The sequence below is a fragment of the Psammomys obesus genome, unplaced genomic scaffold, assembly GCF_907164565.1.
Source record: "Psammomys obesus unplaced genomic scaffold, mPsaObe1.curated_primary_1811, whole genome shotgun sequence".
NCBI lineage: Eukaryota > Metazoa > Chordata > Mammalia > Rodentia > Muridae > Psammomys > Psammomys obesus.
Genome location: NW_026595987.1, coordinates 29,762 through 42,752, shown reverse-complemented (window position 1 = coordinate 42,752; position 12,991 = coordinate 29,762). Strand labels below are relative to the sequence as shown.

Genomic DNA, 12,991 nt, shown 5'->3' with positions numbered 1-12,991 from the left:
GAGGGAGAAAACAAGGAAAATGACAGGATCCTACCACAGAAGGCCTTCGAAATACTTTACCCAGCAGGGTACCAAAACATATGCTGAGGCTCATAGCCAAACTTTGGGCAGAGTGCGGGGATTCTTATGAAAGAAGCAGGAGATAGGAAAAATTGGAGGGGACAGGAGCTTCACAAAGAGAGCAACAGAACCAAAAAATCTGGGCACAGGGGTTTTTGTGAGACTAATACTCCAAACAAGGACCATGCTTGATATAACCTAGAACTCCTGCTCAGATGTAGCCCATGGCAGCTCAGTGTCCAAGGGGGTTTCCCCAGTAATAGGAACAGGGCTGTCTCTGACATGAACTCATGGGTTGACTATTTGATCACTTCCACCTGAGGGGGGAGCAGCCTTACCAGTCCACAAAAGAAGACAATGAAACCAGTCCTGATGAAACCTGATGGACTCGGCTCAGATGGAAGGGGAGGAGGACCTCTACTATCATTGGACTGGAAGAGGCACATAAGAAAATAAGAGGGAGGCAGGGTGGGGTTGGGAAGGTAAGAGGGAGGGGGCTACAGCTGAGATAAAAAGTGAATACACTGTAATAAATAAAAATAAAATAAAAATGTAAAAGCTCAACAATCAATAAATGAGAATTCATGAAATTGAAAAGCTTCAGTAAAGCAAAAGACACTGTCATCACAACAAAATGACAGCCTACGGATTGGGAAAGGATCTTCACCAACACTATATCTGACAGAATGCTAGTATCCAAAATATATAAAAACTCATGAAGTTAAAAGGCAACAAATCGGAGAAGGAGGCGGGGCAAGATGGCAGCGCCGGGAGGACTCTCATTCTGAGGAGCAGCACAGCAGGATTGGCACAGTGACCAGCAATCAGAACTCGCGGCCATAAAACACAAGTGGTTGTGTTTCTCAGGTGAGAGGATACCCCACGGTGGGGGATTCGATCAGCTTTAACTCACCCGGCAAAACCGCGGAAGAGATCCCCGTTCCGCCAGGCGTTTGGTCGCCAGCCCAGAGCTACCCGCCAGCGCGATCTGGTCACGGTCCCAGACTGAACTGTGGGCCCACAACACCATAGACTGGATTTCCCAGTCGAGAGATAACCCCACGGAGCAGGAAACAATTGGGACCGACCCCAGGTTACCCAGACATCCCCTGGAAAAGACTCGGGTTCCGCAGGTGCCCCAGGAGCCAGCCCGGACCCAGAGCCGGGAGGGACAAAGGCGCCTGCCTGCACAGAGCCCTGCCTGCGCGCGTGATTCACCGCCTCAGATAGTACTGTGGGCACCAGGGCAACAGGGCACCAGACTGCGTGTCTCTGGCAGGAGGAAACCCCCAGCGGAGGGGGTCAGCAGCTCTAACGCTTAGGACACCCATCCCCAAAACACTTCCTGGACTCACGCAGACTCTAGTGCAGGCAGAAGCGCTGTGCTCTGCCGCCATTGTTGCGTTCCCCTGGGGCACTGGGACACACACACAGCTGCATCCTCGGACCTGCAGGAGCCGAAGAGCCATTACAGCAGCCCTCAGATACTGTGCCAGGGATCGGCCAGTTGTCCCTGGCTGGACTGCCAAAACTGTAGGAATCCCTGATCCTTCAAGGGGGCTGCACCCACAGCGTCTGGACCAGAGTGGTGCCTACAGCCGCCATCCCAGACAGAGACACACAGCTTCTGGTCCAGAGTGAGGCACCCAGCCTCCAGACCAGAACAGTGCCCCCAGGCGCCAACTCAACCTAGGTGCACATTCTCCAGGTCCAGAGCAGAGCAATCAGCCTTTGGCCCAGAGACTTGCTGAGTGCACCTCCCACTTTCTCAGACAGAACTGTGCGCCCCAGGATAACAGACTGAGTTTCCCTGTTGGGAGAAAACCCCATAGCTAGGGAATCAGCAGTTTCTTCAAGAGGACTGTACATGGAAATTTAGTGAGCAGCAGCACACTAAATTTATAACAAGAAACCCAGCAGTGGGGCAGCTGTCTTGAGAAATTTTATGGGTAAGAGGAGATCACCCCCTGCCTAACATAGACCACAGCTACTACTCAGGGCTATAAACCTGAGGTGAGCAGTGGCATCTCCGGAGAAACACTGGCCATACAGTGACCATAACCAAAAAGCAGAGAAGGACTCCTTCAGGAAAAATCATCTTCCGGCCAAGGAGATACTCCCTACCTCAGGACTCCAGGAAGCACAGAAACTAACAGCCAAAACCTAAATCAGCCCAATGGGTAGAGGTCAGCGTAAAGGCTCAACCAACAAAAGACAGAGCAATATGGCATCTCCAGAACCCAGCCATCCAGGGGCGAACATCCCTGAACAATGCAGCATAATAGAAAATCAAGAAGATGACCTTACATCTATGTTGATGAAGAGAATAATAGAGGAAACAGATAAAATACGTAAAGAATTAGAGGAAGATAAAACCAAACAGATCATGGCTATCCGTAAAGAAATGGAGGAAGATAAAGACAAGCAAATTAGGGCCATCCGTGAAGAAATACGGGAAGATGCAGCCAAACAGCTTGTGGCCTTCAGAGAAGAAATAATTAAATCACTGAAAGAAATCAAAGAGACAGAGTTGAAGGAACTAAAAGAAAAAGAGGAAAATACAAGCAGACAGGTGAAGGAAGTAAACAAAACAACTCAAGACCTGAAGATAGAACTAGAAAAATTAAAGAAAACACAAATGGAGGAAATAATGGAGAGGAAGAATTTAGGGAAGAAAACAGGAACTACAGAGGTAAGCATAACCAACAGAATACAAGAAATGGAAGAAAGAATCTCAGGTGTAGAAGATACAATGGAAGAAATCGATGTATCTGTCAAAGAAAATGTTAAATCCAAAAAATTCCTGACACAGACCGTCCAAGAAATCCAAGACAATATGAAAAGACAAAACCTAAGAATAATAGGAATAGAGGAAAAAGAAGACTCCCTTCTCCAAGGCCCAGAAAATATTTTCAACAAAATCATTGAAGAAAATTTCCCCAAGTTAAAGGAGAAGCCAATAAGGATACATGAGGCCTACAGAACACCCAACAAATTTGACCAGAAAAGAAAATCCTCCCGCCACATAATAATCAAAACAGGAAGTATACAGAACAAAGAAAAAATACTAAAAGCTGCAAGGGAAAAAGGCCAAGTAACATATAATGGCAAACCCATTAGAATCACACCTGACTTTTCAACAGAAACTATGAAAGCCAGAAGGGCCTGGACAGATATCATGCAGACCCTAAGAGAACACAGATGTCAACCCAGGCTACTATACCCTGCAAAACTCTCAGTCCCCATAGACGGAGAAAACAAGATATTCAATGACAAAAACAAATTTCAACAATACCTACACACAAATCCAGCATTACAGAAGACACTGGAAGGGAAAATACAACCCAAGAAAATTAGCTTCTGTCAAGAAAACACAGGAAATAATTAACCTTCCTACAGCAAAACAAAAAGCAACCAAGCACACAAACTTATGAACACAGCCAACATCAAAATCAAAGGATCTAACAGCCACTGGTCATTAATCTCTCTCAACATCAATGGACTCAACTCTCCAGTAAAAAGACACAGATTAACAGAATGGATACGTAAACAAAACCCAGCAATCTGTTGCATACAAGAAACACACCTAAGACACAAAGATAGACATTACCTGAGGGTAAAAGGTTGGAAGATGACTTTCCAAGCAAATGGACCCAAGAAACAAGCAGGAGTAGCCATTCTAATATCTGATAAAATAGACTTTCAACCAAAATTAATCAAAAGAGATGAGGAAGGACACTTCATACTCATCAAGGGAAAATTCCACCAGGAAGACATCACAATCCTGAACATCTATGCCCCAAATACAAGAGCACCCACATTTGTAAAAGAAACATTGATAAAATTTAAACCACATATAGATCCCCACACATTAATAGTGGGAGACTTCAACACCCCACTCTCAACAAAGGACAGGTCAACAAAACAGAAATTAAACAAAGAAACAATATCTCTGACAGAGGTCATGAATCAAATGGACCTCACAGACATCTACAGAACTTTACACCCAAACACAAAAGAATTTACCTTCTTCTCAGCACCTCATGGAACCTTCTCCAAAATAGACCATATAGTTGGTCACAAAGCAAGCCTCAACAGATACAAGAAGACTGAAATAATCCCTTGTATCCTGTCTGATCACCATGGAGTAAAGCTGGACTTCAACAACAACAGAAATAGCAAAAAGCCTACACACTCATGGAAACTGAACAACTTGTTACTAAATGACAGCTGGGTCAGGGAAGAAATAAAGAAAGAAATTAAAGCCTTTCTAGAACTCAATGAAAATGAAGACACAACATACCCTAACTTGTGGGACACAATGAAAGCAGTGCTAAGAGGAAAGTTCATAGCACTAAGTGCCTTCAAGAAGAAATTCGAGACAGCTCATTCAAGCAACTTAATGGCCCACTTAAAAACCCTAGAAAAAGAAGAAGCAGACACACCAAAAAGGAGTAGACGGCTGGAAATAATCAAACTCAGGGCTGAAATCAATCAATTAGAAACAAATAAAACAATTCAAAGAATCAATGAAACCAAGAGCTGGTTCTTTGAGAAAATCAACAAGATAGACAAACCCTTAGCCAAGCTAACTAAAAGGCAGAGAGACACCACCCAAATCAACAAAATCAGAAATGAAAAGGGGGACATAACTACAGACACTGAGGAAATCCAAACAATCATTAGGACTTACTTCAAAAGTCTATATGCCACAAAATTTGAAAATCTAAATGAAATGGACAATTTTCTTGATCGATTTGACTCACCAAAGCTGAATCAGGACCAGGTAAATCAACTAAATAGTCCTATATCCCCCAAAGAAATAGAAGCAGTCATCAAAAGTCTCCCATCCAAAAAAAGCCCAGGACCAGATGGCTTCAGCGCAGAATTCTACCAGACCTTCAAAGAAGAGCTAACTCCAATTCTCTTCAAACTATTCCACAAAATAGAAACAGAAGGAACATTACCAAATTCATTCTATGAAGCCACAATCACCTTGATACCTAAACCTCACAAAGACTCAACAAAGAATTTCAGGCCAATCTCCCTTATGAACATTGATGCAAAAATACTTAACAAAATACTTGCAAACCGGATCCAAGAACACATCGAAGATATTATTCACTATGACCAAGTAGGCTTCATCCCAGGTATGCAGGGGTGGTTCAATATACGGAAATCCATCAATGTGATCCACCATATTAACAAACTGAAAGAAAAAACCACATGATAATCTCCCTAGATGCTGAAAAAGCATTTGACAAAATCCAACATCCATTCATGTTTAAAGTACTGGAGAGATCAGGGATACAAGGCACATATCTAAACATAGTAAAGGCAATATACAGCAAGCCTATAGCCAACATCAAACTGAACGGAGAGAAACTTAAAGCAATCCCTCTGAAATCAGGGACAAGACAAGGCTGCCCACTGTCTCCATATCTCTTCAACATAGTGCTGGAAGTCCTTGCTAGAGCAATAAGACAGTCGAAGGAGATCAAGGGGATACAGATGGGAAAAGAAGAAGCCAAATTATCACTATTTGCAGATGATATGATAGTATATATGAGTGACCCCAAAAGCTCTACCAGGGAACTCCTACAGCTGATAAACACCTTCAGCAAAGTGGCCGGATATAAAATTAACTCAAAAAAATCAGTAGCACTCCTGTATACAAAAGACAAAAGGGCTGAGAAAGAAATTAGAGAAACAACACCATTCACAATAGCCACAAATGACATAAAGTACCTTGGCGTAACCCTAACCAAGCAAGTCAAAGACTTGTATGAAAAAAATTTCAAGTCTCTGAAGAAAGAATTAGAGGAAGATATGAGAAGATGGAAAGATCTCCCATGCTCATGGCTTGGCAGGATTAACATAGTAAAAATGGCCATCTTACCAAAAGCAATCTACAGATTTAATGCAATTCCCATCAAATTGCCAACACAATTCTTTACAGACCTGGAAAGAAAAATTCTCAACTTCGTATGGAATAACAAGAAACCGAGAATTGCTAAAACAATCCTCTACAATAAAAGATCTTCTGGAGGTATCTCCATCCCTGATCTCAAGCTGTACTATAGAGCAACAGTTATAAAAACTGCATGGTACTGGCATAGAAACAGAATGGTGGATCAATGGAATAGAACAGAAGACCCAGAAATAAACCCACACACTTACGAACACCTGATTTTTGACAAATATGCCAAAACCATACAATGGAAAAAAGATAGCATCTTTAACAAATGGTGCTGGTCCAACTGGATGTCTACATGTAGAAAAATGCAAATAGATACATACTTATCACCCTGCACAAAACTGAAGTCCAAGTGGATCAAAGACCTCAACATAAAACCAGACACATTAAATCGGCTAGAAAAAAAAGTGGGGAATACCCTAGAACTCATTGGTACAGGAGAAAACTTCCTGAACAGAACACCAACAGCACAGGCTCTAAGAGCAACAATCAATAAAAGGGACCTCATGAAATTGAAAAGCTTCTGTAAAGCAAAGGACACCGTCATCAAAACAAAGCGACTGCCTACAGATTGGGAAAGAATCATCACCAACCCTCTATCTGACAGAGGACTCATATCCAATATATATAAAGAACTAAACAAGCTGAAAAGCAACAAACCAAGTAATCCACTTAAAAAATGGGGAACAGAGCTAAAGAGAGAATTCTCTGCAGAGGAATATCGAATGGCAGAGAAGCACTTAAAGAAATGCTCAACCTCATTAGCCATTAGGGAAATGCAAATCAAAACAACCCTGAGATTTCACCTTACACCCATCAGAATGGCCAAGATGAAAATCTCAAGGGACAACACATGCTGGAGAGGTTGTGGAGAAAGGGGAACCCTTCTCCACTGCTGGTGGGAATGTAAACTGGTACAACCACTCTGGAAATCAATCTGGCGCTTTCTCAGACAACTAGGAATAGCGCTTCCTCAAGATCCAGCCATACCACTCCTAGGCATATACCCAAAAGAGGCGCAAGTACACAACAAGGACATTTGTTCAACCATGTTTGTAGCAGCTTTATTTGTAATAGCCAGAAGCTGGAAACAACCCAGATTCCCCTCAACTGAAGAATGGATGCAGAAACTGTGGTACATCTATACAATGGAGTATTACTCAGCAATGAAAAATAAGGAAATCATGAAATTTGCAGGTAAATGGTGGGACCTGGAAAGGATCATCCTGAGTGAGTTGACCCAGAAGCAAAAAGACACTCACGGTATATACTCACTCATATAAACATACAATATAGAATAAACCCACTAAAAGCTGTACATCTAAACAAACTAAGCAAAAGAGAGGACCCTAACTAAAATGTTCAATCCCCATCCTGAAAGGCAAAGAGGATGTACATCAGAAGAAAACGAAAATAGGAAACAACCTCGGAACCCGCTACAGAAGGCCTCTGAAAGCCAGAAGAAAACAGGAAACAACCTTGAAACCTGCCACAGAGGGCCTCTGAAAGCTTCTGCAGTATAGACTGTCAAAGCAGATGCTGAGCCTGATGGCCAACTGATGGGCAGAGTGAATGGAATTTTATGTAAGAAGTGGGAAATAGTAAGAGCTGGAGGGAACATGAACTCCACAAGCAGAGCAACAGAACAAGATAGTTTGAACACAGGGAACTTCCCAGAGACTCATACTCCAACCAAGGACTATTTGTGGAGATGACCTGGAACCCCTGCACAGGTGTAGCCCATGGCAGTTCAGTGTCCAAGTGGGTTCCATGGTGATGGGAAGAGGGACTGCCTCTGACATAATCTGATTGGCCTGCTCGTTGATCACTTCCCCCTGAGGGGGGAGCAGCCTTACCAGGCCACGGTAGAGGACAATGCAGCCACTTTTGATGGGAACTGATAGACTGGGATCAGAAGGAAGGAGAGGAGGACCTCCCCTATCAGTGGACTTGGGGAGTGGCATGCATGCAGAGGGGGGAGGGAGGGTGGGATCGGCGGGGGAGGAGGGAGGGGCTCATGGGGGGATGCAAAATGAATAAAGTGTAATTAATAAAAAAAATAAAAGATTTTAAAAAAAAGGCAACAAATCAAATAATCCAATTAAATTGAGTACAGTACTAAACAAAGAATTCTTAATAGAGGAATATCAAATGTCAGAGAAACTCTTAAAGAAGTGCTCAACATCCTTAGCCATCAGGGAAATGAAAATCAAAAGGACCCTGAGATATCACCTTACACCCATCAGGATGGCTCAGAATAAAATCTCAAGTGACAGCACATGCTGGAAAGGATGTGGAGAAAGAGGAACCTTCTATTGCTGGTGGAAATGTAAACTTCTATAACCATTTTGGAAATCAATCTGGCACTTTCTGAGAATATTAGGAATTGTGCTACCACATGATCCAGTGATACCACTCCTGGGCATATATCCAAAAGAGGCTCAAGTACACAACAAGGACATTTGCTCAACCATCTTCATAGCAGCTTTATTTGTAATAGCCAGAGGCTGGAAACAACCCAGATGCCCCTCAACGGAAGAATGGATACAGAAATTGTGGTACATTTACACAATGGAATATTACTCAGCAATAAAAAAAAAAAAACAAGAAAATTATGAAATTTGCAGCAAATGGTGGGAACTGGAAAAGATTATCCTGAGTGAGGTATCCCAGAAGCAGAAAGACACACAGGTTATATACTCACTCGTAAGTGGAAATTACACACATAATATAGGATAAACATATTAAAATCTGTATACCTAAAGAAAAAAATCAAGAAGGAGGACTCTGGCTAAGACACTCAATCCTCGAGGAGGTCCCCCCCTATCAGTGGACTTGGAAAGGGGCACGGTGGAGATGAGGGAGGGAAGGAGGGACTGGGAGGGAATGAGGGATTGGAACACAGCTGAGATACAGAGTTAATAAAATGTAACTGATAAGAAAAAAATAAAATTCAAAAAGAAAAAGAAAAAAAAAGACACTCAATCCTCATTCAGAAAGGCAAAGAGGATGGACATCAGAAGAGGGAGAAAACAGGGAACAGGATAGGAGCCTACCACAGAGGGCCTCTGAAAGACTCTACTCAGCATGGTATCAAAACATATGCTGAGACTCTTAGCCAAACTTTAGGCAGAGTGCAGGAAATCTTAATGAAAGAAGAAGGAGATAGGAAAAACTGGAGGGTACAAGAGCTCCACAGGGAGAGTAACAGAACCAAAAAATCAGGGCACAGCGGGTTTTGTGAGACTAATACTCCAAACAAGTACCATGCTTGGATATAACCTAGAACCCCTGCAGAGATGTAGCCCATGGCAGCCAGTGTCCAAGAGGGTTCCCTAGTAATAGGAACAGGGACTATCTCTGACATGAACTCATGGGCTGGCTATTTGATCAACTCCATCTGAGGGGGGAGCAGCCTTACCAGTCCACAAAAGAAGACAGTCCTGATGAGACCTGACAGACTAGGGCCAGATGGAAGGGGATGAGGACCTTGACTATCACGGGACTAGGGAAGGGGCTTAGGAGAAGAAGAGGAAGGGAGGGTGGGATTGGGAGGAATGAGAGAGGGGGCTACAGATGGGATACAATGTGAATAAACTGTAATTAAATACAAAAAATAAAAATTTAAAATAAAAAAATAAAAATATCAAAAAAAAAGTTTGAAGAATGAATGTGTTTCTTACTGTGAACCACAGTAACAGAAATTATAGGTCAATGACTACAACTGAGAGGAATGAAGAAAATTTTGTATTTTTTCTTTTTCTCTCTCTCTCTCTCTCTCTTTTTTATTTTTTACTTATGAATATATTTTCTCCCTAATCCATTTTTTCCAATTTTAAACACTAAGGTTTTGTTGGGATCAGATCCACCTTGGCATTGAATCACAATTAAGTTCCTACATAATTTTGGTGATGGGTCCTATTTTTCTGTTTCCTTCTCCTCTCAGAATATCAATCCCAAGCATGCGGTGCTCAGTTACTATTGGGATAATTCCCTTTCGGGGACTCAAACACATCTTGTCAGTCCTGGGTCCTGCTGTAAATATTTTTTTAATTAGATTTTTATTTTTTATATTAATTACGGTTTATTCACTTTTGTCTTTTCATGAAAGATTTTGCCTTTTAGGTATAGAGAGTTTCATTTCCTTCACCTGAGAATTTTTAGTTTCAGCTATCAATGTAAAAAGATGTTGTCCCAGTAAAAACCCAGGGAGATTTTAATTCCTCTTCCATGGTTTCACTATGTAAAAATGACTACCACAGCTTTACTCAATATTCTCGCTATTTTCGAGTTTGGAATGATTATAGTCATGGTTAACAGAAGAGTTTGCTGTAAAACACTCAAGGTATGTGCAGTAATTATCATGTGTCTGACATGATAATCTTGTTGACATGCTGCCGTATAGTTTTAAAATGCTTGCTGGACTGTAAATATATACATTCTCAATGGCAATTTAATAACTTTTTGAAAAACAGATCGAGTCATATTAGGTGGCTTTGAAATATTTTTCTAGGATGAAAGGATTAATATATAGCAAAGAAAAGTGCTTATACTTAATTCCCTGATAAAGAAAAAAAAAGCTCTCTAGAGACATTGAATTGTAAGACTGAATGATCCCAGAGGCAACGCTATTACAGGAGACTCCAGAATAATATGCAGGTTAAAGGAAGCTGGAAGAGTTGGCAGTTGGGGACTCAGAGGGGACTCACATGCATAGACCCATTTCCTCCAAGATGGCTGGTTTGGATCTTTGCTGAAATCAGTAGGAAACTTGGGAATACTGTGCATTTGTTTTACACTTTTGTTTAATTACATGACTCAAATTTCACTGGGATTCATTGCTGGGAGGCACTACTTTAAAAGGATCCCACTGTTGTGGATAGGCTACCTAAACATTCATGTGTTTGATAAAATCATTAACTGAGAACACAGATTCCCTAGGAAATATGTGAAACAGCACAGCTATAGAGACCCAAAATTAACTTACAAGTATAAAGGGGACAGGTTGCCATCCTTACAAATGCTTGTGAGAGACTTGCCAAGTAGATGTCCCACAAATGGTCCTGGTGGACAGGGAGAAAGCTCAGTGATATCTTATTCACTGGGTGCTGGTGGAGTTATGTGCATTTTCATTGCTCTTATCAGATCCAGATGTAGCCATCAGATTTATGAATGATATTTTGTCAGGTTTCTCAGAATCTAAGGAAACAGGGCAATCATTGTATATCATAATTGAACTACTTAAGCGATGAATGTTCTTTTCAGTTTATAGCATGCATTCCTTCTGCATCACCACAAATACATAGAAAATAACAATGTAACATTTGTAAAAACGAGATTGCATGATGAAGCACTGGATAGCTCGTTGCATATAGCTCATTCTTTTAGGTCTAATCAGTAAATTCCACTTTTTGCTTTGAAAGCAAAGCATAAAGATATTAGAATCAAGCAATGATACTGTGGAGATCCTGGTGGCTAAGGAAGTCTTGGAGGACCCATGGGCCAAATGAGAGGCTGTGGAGGAGACAGAGGAGGCTTCACCGTGAAAGGGCCACAGAGCTCAAGAGGGAACCCTCCAGCTCCGAGCTGGAGACTGGCGGTGTCCCAGTCTGGGCTCTGGAAACCAGAACTTTGTCTGGAGAAGAGAATGCAATCAGTGCAAGGCTCCAAAGACCAAGGCCTTCCTCTGTCACCCTTCCCACACCCAGATGGTGACTGTGGACCTGATGGCATGACAGGAAGAAGAGGTGGACTTATGGACCCTGGTGGACCTGGAGGACTGTTCAGATGTGGCAGAGGTGGAGAAAGTGGTGACTTCTGTTGGGGCCTTTGCTTGGACAGAGGTGACATTTATGGAGGAAGATGATTTGGTCCTGGGGGACCTCCTGTAACTTCCATGGGAGGAAGAACAGGCAGACATGGAGGACCTGGGATAGTGGATAAAGGGGAGCACCGTCAGGAATGCAGAGACCCACGCTACTAGAGACCTGCAGAGCTGCATTGACGACCATATTTATTTTTAAACCAGAAAATGTTTTAATTTATAATTCCCTATTTATAATATTGGCAGCAGCATTATGATTATCATTGTCTGTACTTCAGTATTGTGACCATTTGTGAAGAAGAATGAAAACAAGTGGTGAAAAAAAACTAAAAATAATTGAACTTCTACACTTACCTATAATCACCTCATTGACAATAGGAGCAGTTGGACTTCTGGGCACTGTGTCATTCTCTGTGGGGCATGTCATCCAACTGTGAGAGCAGTTGGATGGTTCTTCTAGTTCCTTTATGCCACCAACGTCAGAGAGATTTTTCAGTGAACATGAAGCCTTCTTCCCATGTGGGTAAAACAATGAGGTTTCAAAATCTAAAACCTCGTCCTCTCCAAATGTTTTCGGCGAGTTTTTAATCATGAAGGTTACCAGAGAAATCTGTGATAGAAACAGGGCAAAAACAGAGGGTCTCTGTCATTTTGCATGGTTTGAAATCACATTTGATATATGAGTCTTGGGGGCTAAAAGTATGCAGTGCAAAATTCTGAGAAAGGGTCAGCTGTATTAGGATAAAGGGGGGATTTTCTGTTAGACATTTAAAAGCTGGTTTTGAGATCAGATGTTAAAATACGATCATCACAGTGCAATGCTATATAACAGCACGATTTCCAGTTTCCATTGCGATGCGAGTATATACTGTCAACCTGAGCAATTTTAATACCACTTATTACCCAGTGGCTGAGCATGTTGGGAAAGGATGCTCATAGACACACACAGTTCAGCAAAGGATGCAGCACCTCTGAATGTGGGCACCGTCCTATTGAAAGTTCCCGTTAGGTGCTGAAAAGGAAGACACAGGCAAAACCAACTGAGCAGCAGCAGCCATGAGTCTCTGATTGCTCAGTGCAGATGCAATGTTAAGGGCTTCACCCTCAGGCCCTTTATATTGAGAGGCATT

The 12,991-nt window shown here is 42.0% G+C and overlaps 1 pseudogene; it reads left to right on the top strand.

Annotated features, from left to right (window-relative positions):
* LOC129686644 (RNA-binding protein EWS-like) overlaps positions 1 to 12,020 on the top strand; it is a 32,682-nt pseudogene extending 20,662 nt beyond the window's left edge.
* The last annotated feature ends 971 nt before the right edge of the window (positions 12,021 to 12,991 follow it).